Here is a 14893-nt window from a genome sequence, read left to right as displayed (position 1 = left end):
CACTTCCAGATTTTCCTTGAGAATTTGAATTTAAATGTACACTGTAAGTGTAGACATACTTGTAAGACTCAGTACATATCGCCTTACTAACTTGCACTAAGTTTCTACTAAATTATACACCTAACAGATACTATATGAGAATGTTCTCTTGTCATACAGGATACGCCTTTCCCCACCCTCTTCCTTCTCTCCCTTCCTTTCTCTCTTTCCTACATTGATGAAATTTTTAAAAAATTATATTATGTAACCCATGTCTTATGACCTTTTCCCCCCTCAACCCATTGTTTTAGTCTCCTCAGGTTGTTATTAAAAAAACACAACAGACTGGGTGGCTTAAACAACATACATTTATTTCTCACAGATCTAAAGGATGGGAAGTCCAAGATCAGGGAACCAGCTGATTCACTTTCAGAGGTGGGATCTCTTCTGGGCTTACAGACGGCTGCCTTTTCTTCTTCACCCCACACAGTGGAAAGGATGAAATCTGCTTTCTCTCTTCCTCTTTTTATAAGGACATTAATGCCATTATGAAGGCCCCAGCCTCATGACCTCATCTAAACCTAGTCATTTCCCAAGTAAATATTTGGAAATCACTTAAAAGGCAGCGTGGCCATCTGGGAAGTCTTGTGTAATTGCTTAATAATACCTACCTACCTACCTACCTACCTACATACCTTAAGGTAAATCTAAGTCTGATTATCCATCAGAAAACAACTTGGCAGGCATGTAATTGATATCCCAGTTTTAAGGCATGGATGCACCCACATTTTCTTGAATTGCAAAGACAGCTTCAGCTCGCTGCCTCATGGCATTTCATCAACAAAATCGAAATGCATTATTTGGAGTTGCCTGTGAATAAAAATAGCCCTATTCCTGATAAGGAGATTGTTTTTCCTCTCGCAGTCTATTGAGAACTATTCTCGCCTTCAGAGCTCAGTTTGGGAGCTTCCAGAATGTAAAAAGAAGTCAGGGAAGAAGGACTTCAGGAAAAGCTAGGCTTGTTATGACATGAATAATGCACATTATAAAGGAGTCTTCAGGTACTTAGTACCCACAGCCTTGGCGTGGCAGCTCTACCATTTGTCTATAAATAACTGACAGGTCCAAAGACAAAGGGATTATTTTTAATGTTGCAAGCGATAAAAGCAAGGCTCTGAAGGATTCAGAGGAGAGAAATAGCCTTTGTGGAATGTCAGAGGAAAGAGCTTGCAAGTGACAAAAAGAGGGAATAATTTAAGACTTTCCAGGGTTGAACATGATCTTCAGAGGTTTATTGTGTCTCCCTAGGCCTTCGTTTTAAATCTAGTCTCTCCATTAAGTTCAGCCATTGCTCTATCTGGCCCAATCTACACCAACATCAGGACACTGCGGTCTTCCTCCCTATCACTAGATCAGAACAGTGTAATGTGATGACTGGCTGCATGTGAGGTACTTGCGGGAAACCTTGTTTTTATTTTGGTTTTCATTGATGACCAAAGAGTAACATGTGCTAAGAGAATGTACAGGTGTTTTCAAAGTTCTGTTCACTTTAGCTTTCCAGGAGTCTCATGTCTATTTATCTCTACTTGAACCCTCTTTATTTTGGGACATACCACCTCAGATGCTATCATGCCTAGATTCCTGAAGTGGGTTCATTACTTGACCTACCTGCTCTCGAGCTCATACCCAACCAGTCCAGGCTGCCCTCCACTAAATGAGATGAAGCTTTCCACTGGGTCACTTCTGTTCCCTCCCCACAAAGCTCTGGCAGCTGCCACTGCCCACAGAAAACATCCCGTTGACTTCTAGCACTTCAACTGCCACGTATGTGCTGATGACTCTGGAATCTTTATTTCTTTGCTAAGGGTCCAAACCCACACATCAAATTGCATATAATAAACATACCCATTTTGGTTGTCCACAAGCTTCTCAAACTCAAAATTTCCAAAACTGGACTCCTTATACCCACTTCCTTCCCATGAAAAATAGCTCCTTCTATTTCTTTGATTATAATCTGTGTAGTCACTCATCCAAAAACACATTGAGACCCACTCTCCTATACCACTCTCACTCACCAAATCTTAGCACACTGAACTCTGTGGATGTTACTTCTTAAATTCCTTTCAAATCTGGCCCCTCCTTAAAATCTCAAACAGGCATCTTCTCTGGGCCTAACTTTGTAAAAGCCTCCTCCTTTGTCTTACCAGCTTAAGGCCCCTGCTGTTAAAGTATTTCCCCCACTCTGAAAACTGTAGAAGGCAAAAACACAAGCTGTTTTCATGTTGACTTCCACTAGAAATATGTAACTTCTGGTAGTATAGTTTTTAGCTAAGGTGGTTCCATTTCTGACATGGTGGGGTAAGTTTCTAACAGATCAGCATATGTAGAAAAAAAAATACACAAAACAACTTCTAGAAGACTCTGAATAGAAATCAAAACCAGAAAGATTTTGGAAGGGGACTGACATTTTGAATAAGGTAATAATATAATTTAAGTTCCACATTTTTGCAGGTCTTGCCAGAAGGTAATCATGTTGCACCATGGCATGGGATGGCTAAAGCTCCAATAGAAACCCCACTCCCTTCCTACCCAGAGGAATGAAACACCAGAGCCTAGGTAATCACATCCAAGGGTGAGGGGGAATCCTAGAAAAGAGAAAGAGAAGGGAAGCACCAGCTTCTGGGTGTAAATTCTTCAAGATTCTGGCTCACTCTTGGGGCAAACTCAAAGCAATCTCCTTAAAAAATCAAAGAAGCGAGTATGATTTCACCACACCCACAAGTGAGACAGGATTTCAGGTTGAGTTAGCCAAGTGAGTGTCAGCAAAACAAAGGCATCACATTCTTAAAAGGAATGTAATACATCCACAACTTCAGCAACAAACATTCACAATGCAAAAGATGCAATCTAATATTGCCTGACATATGAAGAACCAGGAAAATGAGACCATTTTCAAGGGAAGAAATAGTCACCAGAAACAAAACCTTAAGATTACACAAATGTTGAAATTAGCAGGCAAGCACTTTAAGTGGCTGCTCTAAATCTGCTCAATGAGGCTAAAGAAAATAAGTCCATTTTAAATGAAAATATAGGATATCTCATCAAAAAAGTAAATGATGCAAAATAGAACTGAAAGGAAATCTTAAAATTTAAAGATACAATATCTGAAATTAAAAAAAAAAACAGAAACATGGGATGGATTTAATAAAATTATGATTTGTGATCTCAGAGGATAGCCCAATGAACTTGAAGATAGACCAATAGGAATTATCCAATCTGATAGAATAAACAAGAGGAAGGAAGGAAGGAAGGAAGGAAGGAAGGAAGGAAGGAAGGAAGGAAGGAAGGAAGAAAGAAAGGAAGGAAGGAAGGAAGGAAAGAAAGAGAATGAGTGACCCTCAGGAACATGTGGTATAATATCAAAAATTTAACCTATGTGTAATTGTAGTCCCAGCCCCAGAAAGTGAGAAGAGACAGATGGGGCAGAAGAATATTTAAAAAAAAATCATGGTCAACAATTCCCCAAATTTACTGCAAGATATAAATGCTCATATTCAAGAAGCTCAATAAATCACAAAGAGAAGAAATATGAAGAAGACCATGGCAAGCTATATCATAACCAAACTTTAGAACACCAAAGATAGAGAGAATACCTTTAAAGGAGCTAGAGAAGAACTACATATTACATAGTTTCTTATGAAGTTAAACTTACACTGACTACATGACCTTGTCATTCCACTCTTAGATATCTACCAAAGAGAAATATAAGAACTTATACATAAATATTAATATTAGCTTTATTAAAAATAGTAAAAAACTGGAAACAACCCTAATGCCCATCAACAGGTGATCAAATAAACAAAATGTGATACTTCCAAAGAATGGAATACTACTCATGGGATGCCTAGGTGGCTCAGTGGGTTAAGCGTCTGCCTTTGGCTCAGGTCATGATCCCAGGGAGCTGGGATCAAGTCCCACTTCAGGCTCCCTGCTCAGCGGGAAGTCTGCTTCTCTCTCTGCCTGCTACTCCCCCTGCTTGTGCTCTCTCTCTCTGTGTCAAATAAACAAATAAAACCTTAAAAAAAAAAAAAGAATGGAATACTACTCAGTAATAAAACATGGATCTTGAAATAGTTGAGTAAAGGAATCTAGATACAGAAAGTACATTCTGGATGGTTTTATTATAGAAAATTGTTAAAAATACAAGCTACCGTATAAGGGCAAAAAGTAGATTAGGGGTTTTCTGGATTTGGGACACCAAAGGCTGTATAAAGAAGCTTTGGGGGTGATGAAATATCCTGTCTCACTGATTGCAATGATACCACATGTGCAACATCCTTCAGAACTCAAAGTGCACATACATTGGATGCACTATGTAAATTATATTTCAATAAGTTATTAAAATATGCTACCTAAAGAAAAGACTAAATGAAGAAGAAATGTATACAAAGCCCTGTTGCTCTTCAATATGTTTTGACATTGGTCAATCAGTTATTGAAAAGTCTAAATCAGAGCAGGGATTATGGAGAACAGTATACCATCACGTTCAGTAATCTGTGACTATCTTCCAGTGGCTGCAAGTGATTCAAATAAGTCTTTAGCTTTACAATGTGAAGAGGTTTAAAAGTGAAAAAGAAACTGGGTTCTAACTGAACAGCTAAATGAATGATCCTATCACTTACTAAAATATACTCTCCAGGGCGCCTGGGTGGCTCAGTTGGTTAAGTGACTGCCTTAGGCTCAGGTCATGATCCTGGAGTCCCGGGATCAAGTCCCGCATCGGGCTCCCTGCTCAGCGGGGACTCTGCTTCTCCCTCTGACCCTCTTCCCTCTCGTGCTCTCTATCTCTCATTCTCTCTCTCTCAAATAAATAAATAAAATCTTTAAAAAAAAAATACACTCTCCAGATTTTATAACCTTTTTTTGTCCTTAAAAATTAGTTCTTAGGTGTATGGTGTATATTATCATTATTGGTATCTTAAAGCCAATAAATTATGGCTTATAGAAAAGTGTTCTATCAAGAACCTGGCATATTACAGGTGTTTGATTACTTGAAGTTTTAAAAGTAAACTTTTGACATTTGGGAAAGGAGAAGTAAAACAGCTTGCTTATTATACATCAGTCCACCAAAAAATATAATTCACCAGAACCTCTATCCTAAATGGTCTGTCAAATCAATTTTGCTCAACTGCATTCTATGGTAACGTATGGTCCATTTACCAAACAAGAACTAAATAGCCATGGAATTTGGAATAACCCATGTCCTTCTGAGAAATTTTCTTAGCCTGAAGCTTCAGGATTGCTCACTTTAATCTTGCTATACTCCTGGTGCTGAGATGGATGGAAGTTTAAAATGTCGTTGAAGATGGCTTGAAATTGAAAATTGCCTTTCAAGTAGAGAAGGAGAGCTGAAAGGGGATTAAGAGGATCCTGTTGCAGTGGTGAACAAAGCATGGCTTAATTACCCTTTATTGATTAACCTAAATCAATGGCAATCCTCTTCCGAGTTTCTGATTCATATGGAATAATCAACCTATTATATAAAAAACAAATTTGATATAATTTCATTTAAAAGCAGAGAATGCTTTAATTAACAGTTAGTTTTTCTAGCTATTAAAATAGCTTGTAGACACACTGCTCACACCCATACTGGATGACAATTATCATTTCCCAATCAAGAAACAACCAGGGTTCCTTGGAAAAATTGCTATTTCCAGGTCTAAGCCAGAGAAAGTACAAGATGAGCTTCAGAAATCTTGGCATTCCAGGAAAAAAAGGGACGTTCTTGAAGTTTAATAAGGTCACAGCAAGATGACTGAGTAGCCAGCTCTAGGAAATGCCCACTGGCCAAATTTAGGGCATGTGAGGATAGAGAGAAAGAAAGAAGGAACTAACTGATGTTAAAATTTCGCATAAGTAAAAAACTGTGAGTTTGTAGTTACATTCCAAAAAAGAAAAAAATAGAGAAAAGGAAAATTTCTTTTACAAAATTATGTCAGTTAACAAATATATAAAGTGATAGAATTTTATAAAACATAAGTTTGCAACTCTCACTATATAATAATTGATTCCAAATAAATGCAGAAAGCATTAGCTGATGTCTGCTTAAGAACAGGACCTTTGCATGGTGCCAAATATTACCTTACACACTGCTAAATAGTTACAAGGGGAAAATATACCTTAATAATGGAGAGATCTGATGATTGCCTCCTTAACAAATGATAGAATATAGTATTGGCAATATTATACACCTGATTATACAGCCCTCTTGACGTGATACCTTAAGAAATACAGCATTGCCTATGTATTATTCACACCAAAACATGTTTAATCTGAATCTCAGCAAAATTTAGATTTGGATTCTATTCTGAGACACCTACAAGAAATAATCAAACAAACCCAGAATGTGGGAATTCTATGGGATAGCACTCTTGGACTCTCCCAGAAGTCAATGCCATGAAAAGAAAATATGAAGGAATTGTTCTCAGAACTGTTCAATAAAATGTAAAGCAATAATGAAATTGTTCTTTGCTGTCCAGTATGGTAGCCATTAGCCACAAGTACCTATTGACCACTTAAAATGAGCTAAGGCTACAGAGGAACTCTATTGAACAGTATAGTTCTAGCCTAAAAGAGTTTGAAATGTCATAAGAACCAAATGAAATGCCATATCCTGATTGGAATCTTAACTTTAAAAAAAAAAAAAGCTATAGGGACACCTGGGTGGCTTTGGGTTAAGCATCTGCCTTTGGTTCAGATCGTGATCTTGGGGTCCTGGGATCAAGCCCCATATCAGACTCCCTGCTCAGTGGTAAGTCTGCTTCTCCATTTCTCTCTGCAACACCCCCACCTCAGTTCATGCTCTTTTTCTCTCTCTCTCAAATAAATAAATAAAAATCTCTTTAAAAAGCTACAAAATACATTTTGGTGCAGTTGCTAGAATTTTATTTTATTTTTTTTAAATATTTTTTATTTTATTTATTTGAGAGAGAGAATGAGAGATAGAGAGCATGAGAGGGGGGAGGGTCAGAGGGAGAAGCAGACTCCCTGCTGAGCAGGGAGCCCGATGCGGGACTCGATCCCGGGACTCCAGGATCATGACCTGAGCTGAAAGCAGTCGCTTAACCAACTGAGCCACCCAGGCACCCAGTTGCTAGAATTTTAATAAAGACAGGATACTAGATGATATTGTGAAATTATTGTTAATCTTTTTAGGGCTGCTAATCATGGTTATGAAAGGGATTATCCTTGATACAGAGGAGAAGGAGGCTAAAATATGTAGGGTTTAAGTGAATGATGTCTATGTTTTCTTCAAACAATTCAGCAAAAATGCAGGTGGGGCAAGGCAAGAGAGAGTGAGGGAAATGAGAAGAAAATATGGCAAAATGTTAACAAATGTTAAGTGTCAGGTATGCAAGTATTCATTATCATATGCTTCCAAATTTTCTATATTTTAAAATGTTTAGCAATGTCTGGAGAAAAACAGCTCACAAAGTCCTAATTTCCAGCATTGCTGATCCTAGATGTTCAGAGACCTGAAGTTGAACACTACTGGTCAATGTGAATCTGCCTACGTCGATGTGGATGGAGAAGAATCAGAAGCCAGTAAGAGAAGGAACTTGCTAGGGATTTCCTGTCAGTAGTAGGCTAAGAAGAGCCTGCCAGTCTGCCCCCTGTTCCCCAGTGCCACTGTCGCTTTACTCTTCTCCCCAGCATCATGCATTTTCCCAGCTCTCAAGAGCTGGTATAAAATAGTGGTTAGGAGCACAGACTTCCAAGTTAGACCTCCTCTCTTTGACACCAGCTTCATCAAAGAAGATGGTCTTATCAGTCTGCCCACCTGCAAAACGGTTATAATAACAACATTGACCTACTAGGTATTTTGGGGGGGGATGATATGAAGATAAACTATGATAATTGTCTCAGTGACTGAGACATAGAATGATATTATTTTTATCATTATTAACTGTGTTATCATTAGGTAAAATGCTTGGCACAGTGCCAACTTCTAAGTATTCAATAAATATTGATTAATGAGAACAATAATACAGTATGTATGTGGGTATTCTTAATTGAACAGAACTTACTGGCTTTGGACATAAATAAACTGCTAAATTCAACTTGGATTATTAGATACAATAAGCTAAGATGGGTCTTAGCTTATTGTAGAGAATAATTCACCTTAAAATTTCAGCAGCTTAATACAACAAAAGTTGATCTCTTGAGATGTTGGTTACAGTCACTTTCTTATTTGTATGCTGGTTACATGGATGTATTTAGTTCATAAGAAATCACCAAGCTAAAAACTTATATTTTGTGGGTCAATAAAAATAAAATTATACAAAGAGGTAAATACTTCAGGCTTAAATTGTTTTATTTGTAAATTTGTTTATCATTCACACAAAATCCAATGTAATTAATGGAAGTCACACAGTTTCCGGAACATAATGACTCAGAAATTGCAGTATTCATTAGAGTTGATCATAGATTTTCTTTTTTTTTTATTTTTAAAGATTCATTTATTTATTTATTTATTTGAGAGAGAGAACACAGGTAGGGGGGTGGCATAGGCAGAGGGAGAGGGAGAGAAAGTCTTAAACAGACTCCACGCTGAGCTCAGAGCCTGATGTGGGGCTCAATCTCATGACCCTGAGATCAGGACCTGAGCCAAAACCAGGAGTCAGATGCTTAACCAACTGTACCACCCAGGCTCCCAATTGTAGATTTTCTAGCTGGAGTTGTGATCACTTGAAGTCAAGTGTGGCCATACCAGTCAGGTGCTCTGGAGAAACACAACCAGGAGGAGATATACATGTGTGTGCCTGTATCATTCATATTGAAATTCAGGTCCATTTCTTGAAATAAATACATACGAATTTATTACAATTTATTATTTATTTGTAGGAATTGGCTTACAGTATTGTGTAGGCAGGAAAGTCCAAAGTTTGCAGGGCAGAGCCGTCAACTGGAATTACCAAGGCAGGAACTGATGCTATAGCCTTGAGGCAGAATTTCTTCTTTTTCTGGGAAACTTCCATTTTGTTCTTCAGCCTTTTCACTGATATGAAGAGGCCCATCCAGATTACCAGGAATAGTCTCCTTGACTTAAAGTCAACAGATTGTAGATGTGGCCAACAAAATGCTTCACAGCAACACTTAGATTAGTGTCTGAGTAACAGTACTATAGGGTAGCCATGGTGACATACATGGTACATCGGCCAAGTGGAATTCCTTGCTAATGAAATGAGAGTGGCAGTCATGTTTGCCACTTCTTGAAAGGCAGACCTGAAAAATTCACTGTTTTCTTCTGAGCTCAGAGAGGACAGCCATCAGCCTAGTTACCTGAGTAACCACAATGAGCAGAGCTGCTGCCAACACTCTGTTCGGGTGGAGTGAGTGACAAACCTGACACTTCAGGTCATATGTTATAGCAGCATAACCTGTCCACCACCTCAACATGCAGCTTCCACCATCAACGGGGCAGGGGAAGGAAGACTAACTCACTGACTATATTTACCTTTGGACAAGAAATGACATCACTTTAGCTCTCAATCTGTAAGTCAGAACTAGTGTTCTGATCCCACCTAACTATAATAGAGATGGGAAACAATAGCCAGGGGAGCACAGGGGCACCCAGTAGTCAGTCAATATTCCTATCTCAATCTTCGTAAGTGTTAGAAGCTATCCAAAGAGATTAGAGGGCATAGGTAAAAGAATGTCATATGGTAAATCTCCCAGAACGGAGTTAGCGCCATTTATTGGTCCTATAAATTAGCGGTTCTTAACCAGCATGAGCATGGCTTTTAGAGCACCTGAAAGTATAATTAAAATTTGTGAAGATAGGACTACATGCATTTTTCATGGAGTGATCGTTATTTTCCATCAGATTTTCAGAAAGACATTGGGCCCAAAATGTAAAGAATCAAGGGATTTTCTTACATGAAGAAAAAAACACACACACAAAACCAAATCACAGACTTCGGACAGTGATCTATCTGGTTTTCTATTTCCCAAGAGGAGTTAGGGCTTAAGACTAGGAACCTCTATCCAGCTCACGATAATTGCCAAATCCTCCCTGCATTTGCTTTGGAGTCTGTCTTGCCCGGATGTCTTCCCACCTTGACTGGCTGCCACTCTCTTTGTCTTCCCCTTCGTACCATCAGGTTTTATGACTTGAGCTCCCCAGGTTTCTCCTCCTACTTCTACATGGCCCTCTCGTCCTGCAGAGGTGTTAGCTTGGTTCTTGGGTAACAGCTTTCCTAACGGGAAAAACCACTGCAAGCTCAGAGTTCAGTAATTCCCACATATTATTTTCTTCAATTTGATCTGATGTTTCTGAGGGCCTACACTACACAGAGTCCAATTGCTAAGTTCTGTCCGGAGGTCATAGAGTTGGCTGACTTCTAAAAACCCATATATAGTTTTTTCAGTTAAATCTCCTGTGTCAAATCTAGCTACAATTTGTCAAATACTGAGGCCTTGAATACCTTTCTTCGAGGCAATTGTAATTAAGAGAAATCACTTCTTATTAAACCAAGAAGGGTCTGTTCTTAGTTAAAGGCCATTATCCCTCATTCAAACTCCTTCTGGGAGTATTAAACAGTTACGTGGAGTAGTTGTTTGCCATTAACCTTGAAATCGTGTGGATTATTTAACTCTTAATGAAATCATGCCGTATGGATACCCCTTTGATTTTTAAGTGAATTAATTTGATCTGTTTTCAACTCTCCCTCATCATTCTGGAAAACCTGGCAGAGAATCAGTATACCTTACAGGTTTAGGCTCAGAAGGAGTGAGAATTGCTCTCTGATTTTCCAAGTTATTTCCCAGTTATGTTGATTCTCTGACCTTTTCTCTGTAGGCAAAAACAGTGAGTTTGTAGTCAAAGTACATTTTTTATTTGCTAAGGTACAAATACCCGCCCCAGGAAAGATAATCTCATTACTGTGTCTTAGTAAATCAAACTACATTACTCATGGCCACCAGCATTTCTTTAAGCTACCGAAATGGTATCTTAGTAAAAGGACCTCAGGCTGACCAGTATGTAATCTCATCTTTGAGCTTTACTGGTTGTTGGACCATGAGTTAATTAAAGCTATTTTAAAAGTTTGATTATTTAGGGGTGCCTGGGTGCCTTAGTCAGTTAAGCTGCTAACTCTTGATTTCAGCTCAAGTCATGATTGCCGGGTCCTGGGATTGAGCCCTGTGTCGAGCTCTGCAATCAGCAGGGAGTCTGCTTGAGATTCTCTCTCTCTCCCTCTCCCACTCCCCCTCCTCCTGCACGCTCTCTCTCTCTCTCAAATAAATAAATAAATCTTAAAAAAAAAAGTTTATTTGTTTATGTAAAAAGCTATTTTAAAGTAATTTTGATGCTGATTATGCCTGACAATTATATGAAAGCATCTAGGACATAGTAGTGACTTCCTAAATGTTCTGAGGGAACATTATGAGCCAGGCACATGCTATGTCTCCCCAGGGGTCTATGGCAATCTCCTTATTTCAGAGCCTGCGCTTCTGTTCTTCCAGTTCAAGCTTACATTTGTCTTCATCCTGGTTTTTTTTTTTCCCTATCTTTATGGTTTTTACCAAGAAGTGTGATCTCTGCAAAGATATAGTATATACACTAGAAATATAGTTGAAGATGAGTTTTATGCTAAATGACCCAGCTTTGCCGTTCTCTAGCTGTGAGTCTTTTGCAAGTTACTTATTTAGTATAAATGCCTTTGGTTTTCTTATCTGCAAAATGGAAATAATAAGAACTTTGAGGTTTTTTAATTTTTTATTTTTATATAATATAAATTCCTAAATTAATATACTAAACACACCAAATAAAATAAACTGTTAGTCCTGACAAAAGGAACAAAAAAATAAAATTCTTGTCTCCCTGTATATATATCTCGTAGAATATATAGGTCACTTGAAATCATGCCCATTAGGTGGTAATTGCTCTTTACATTAAGCTATTATTAGTGTTAATTGAAGAATACATGAGTTACAGTGAGCACTCAACACATGTTATTTATCATTACTATGACCCTTCTAACTAAAAAGGAGGGTTGAAAGAGTAAAAGAAAATAAAGACCAACTAAGAAGATAATCAAGAGAAACACCCCTCAGCTATCAAAGAAGCAAACATCTGTATGCTCAAAACTATTAGAGTTTTAGAAAAATCCAGTAAAAACAGAAATAAAAACAATAAAAATTTAACTATATTTAAGTTTTTAACGTAAGTAAACTAACTCGAGTAAATGTTGACCACAGTACTCTGTTCATTTTTTCTTGTTTAAGGACAAAAAAATCACCAAGAAATTTTCATCTTTACATAGTAGTTTTATTGTTCCTGTGAATATTGATATTAAAAATCAGAAAGTATCTATTTCTATTACAGATAAGACAGCAACTAAGCATGTTAATATTAGAACCCAGGGTTTTTACTCTAGGAAAAATGAAATAAAAATATAAAATAAAATAAAATATTAAGGAAAGCCCCATGTTGTAAAACTTGATTTGGAAATATCAGTATGAACTCATTATTTACATATCTAAGTATTTCCTAGCTTTTCTACCAGAAAGAGCCTAGAATCAGTGATGCCACAAAAGCCCATGAGCTTATGTGGCATCCAGATATTAGTTTCTAAATGCCAGGGACTCAGACTTCCCTAACAAATGGCCGATTCCAGAGCTGGGACAAAGAAAGGCCACGATACATGTGCAACATCATATGCCAAAAGGCAATAAAGTGCTCAAAGCCTAGGGGGTGGTGCATAAAGGGCACAGGAGCGTGGCATGTGTATTTCAAAATACAGAGAATGTTTCATCCTATGTGCTTAAAATCACTGGTTATGTCACACTGAACAAACTCAGCTACTCTGATAAGCATACGGGCCACCTTGCCCAGGAAAGATACAAACATGGTGAGCGTGAGAACATTTGAGGAAAATGATAAAACCCCGAATGACTTAACCCAAATGATGTAAGGCAGTGATGTAACTTTGAACAAACAGCATGTGAAGCATATTGTAACTTCCAGGTCCTGTGCTAGCTAGCAGAAAACTCGGCACTGCCACCCTACCCCACCCCTCCAGCCACATTCATTGAGAAACCCTTGTACTCTACTTCTTGTGACTTTCCAGGAAACATTGTTCATCAGCAGGAAGAGCACGCCTCATGGTGGGCAAGGCAGAGAGCAAGGCACTGGAAACTTGGATTCGGTCGTAGATCCCTTTCCCACATTTTAATTTTGCTTAGCCACTTAACTTTCTGTAGAAATAATGCTTGAATTTGTGAATGCTTTTTAAAAAAGTGGTTTGTCTGGTTTTTGCTCCTGCTTCTGCATTCTACAGCTCAGAAAACTAGGTTTTGTTGTGACCTGAGTAACTCTGAAATTGAAACTAAAATTGGAAACTCAAGGGGAACACAGGAGCCATGTTCAAGAGGTTCTTATTGGCTGAGTGTGTGATAATTTGAACATAAAAAGAATAATTTCAAAAATGGATTATAACACATTGAATTAAAACCCCAAATCCGTGTGTCCATAGTGGAGAAAAGATGGGGAGTCAGAGGGGGATGGAAAGAAAGTCAGGTCATGAATGTAGAAGGGATAATGCTTAGGGAAGCCTATAGTTTCCAACCACCAGTATAATAATCCATTCAGGCAAATATCATCAATGGATAGTAAAATCGTGTGAAAAGTCAGGAGATACCACAGTTACATGGTCTCAAAGTTTCATCTCATGCATTACTTACTAAAAGGAAAATACACCTCTAAAATGGAGCTACTAGGCAGTCAGTGCTCTAGTTAAGTGACCAAACGTGGTATCATGAGTAACGGGACGGACTGGTGCAATGATCCTCTTGTGTCGCAATAAGAAGTGCACATCACCTGCCTAGTATTCCCAAATACTATAGGAAATATTTCTTTAAAACCTAGAATGAGAGACATTCTATTTTTTTTAAATGGCCTAGACCCTAAAAATTTTTAACTCAAATTTAAAAGATGCAAAATGACTCAAGAGACCTAACAATCAAATGCAATGTTCAGAACTTGATTAGATCTCAAATCTAGGGGGAAAAAATAGCTCTTATAAAAGGTATTTGTAGTGCAAATGAAGGAGTTTTAATATGAATCATGTCATGACAGAATGATAGAATTTTGGTCCATTTTCTCATGTGTGTTAGTCATGGTGTATCACTTAGGAAGCACCTGCTAAATTACTTAAGAAGGATATATCATTACCTTCAAAGAGTTCAGGGGGAAACAAAGACAAAATAAGCAAGACAAAATCTTCTCAATTCATGAAAATAAATGAAGAGCACATGGGTGTCCATCATTGCTCTGGTTGTTCAACTCCAACCTGCCTTTCTCCACTCTGTGATGCTGGGGTTGAGATACCATGCTTTGCTGGGGTCAGTTGCCTTCCATTAGGTTCTAGTGCCAGGGAGATTAAAGGGAGACTGGGGGCTGCAAGAAGGAGAACGGATGCTTTTTCCTGTGGGCACCCCCCTACAATGCTTCTTCTCCAGAGAAATAGAGTGCACACAGGAGCTAAAGTCATAGCTACTGCATTCCTAGCATCAAGCCAAGCAATGAGGGCTCTCCTCTGAGAAAGAGTGTAAATAAATCCTATGCCATATGACAACATGGTCTCTGAATCACAGTCTATTTTCCTACAGAAAATTTTTCTTAGACATCCAAGGACCTCCAGATGAATAATTCAAGTCAAAAAGGAGTCTACACTATTTATTATACTCTAACCAAAATAGCTGGTCATTTTGCTGAAGGAGTCTATCTTCAGTTGTTGGGGTCTCTATCACCAGGACCAACAGAATTCAGGTGATCTGCAAGATCTAGTGCAATTGTTGTCCATGGCCATGGTTTCCATAATTTCTTAGAGTTCCTCATGATTTGAGGTCA

Source organism: Callorhinus ursinus, unplaced genomic scaffold, assembly GCF_003265705.2.
Source record: "Callorhinus ursinus isolate GAN/ISIS: 27379988/994484 unplaced genomic scaffold, GSC_fseal_2.0 scaffold10, whole genome shotgun sequence".
In the NCBI taxonomy this organism is placed as follows: domain Eukaryota; kingdom Metazoa; phylum Chordata; class Mammalia; order Carnivora; family Otariidae; genus Callorhinus; species Callorhinus ursinus.
The sequence above is the reverse complement of the archived record's forward strand: the minus strand, read 5'-3'. Positions refer to the sequence as shown.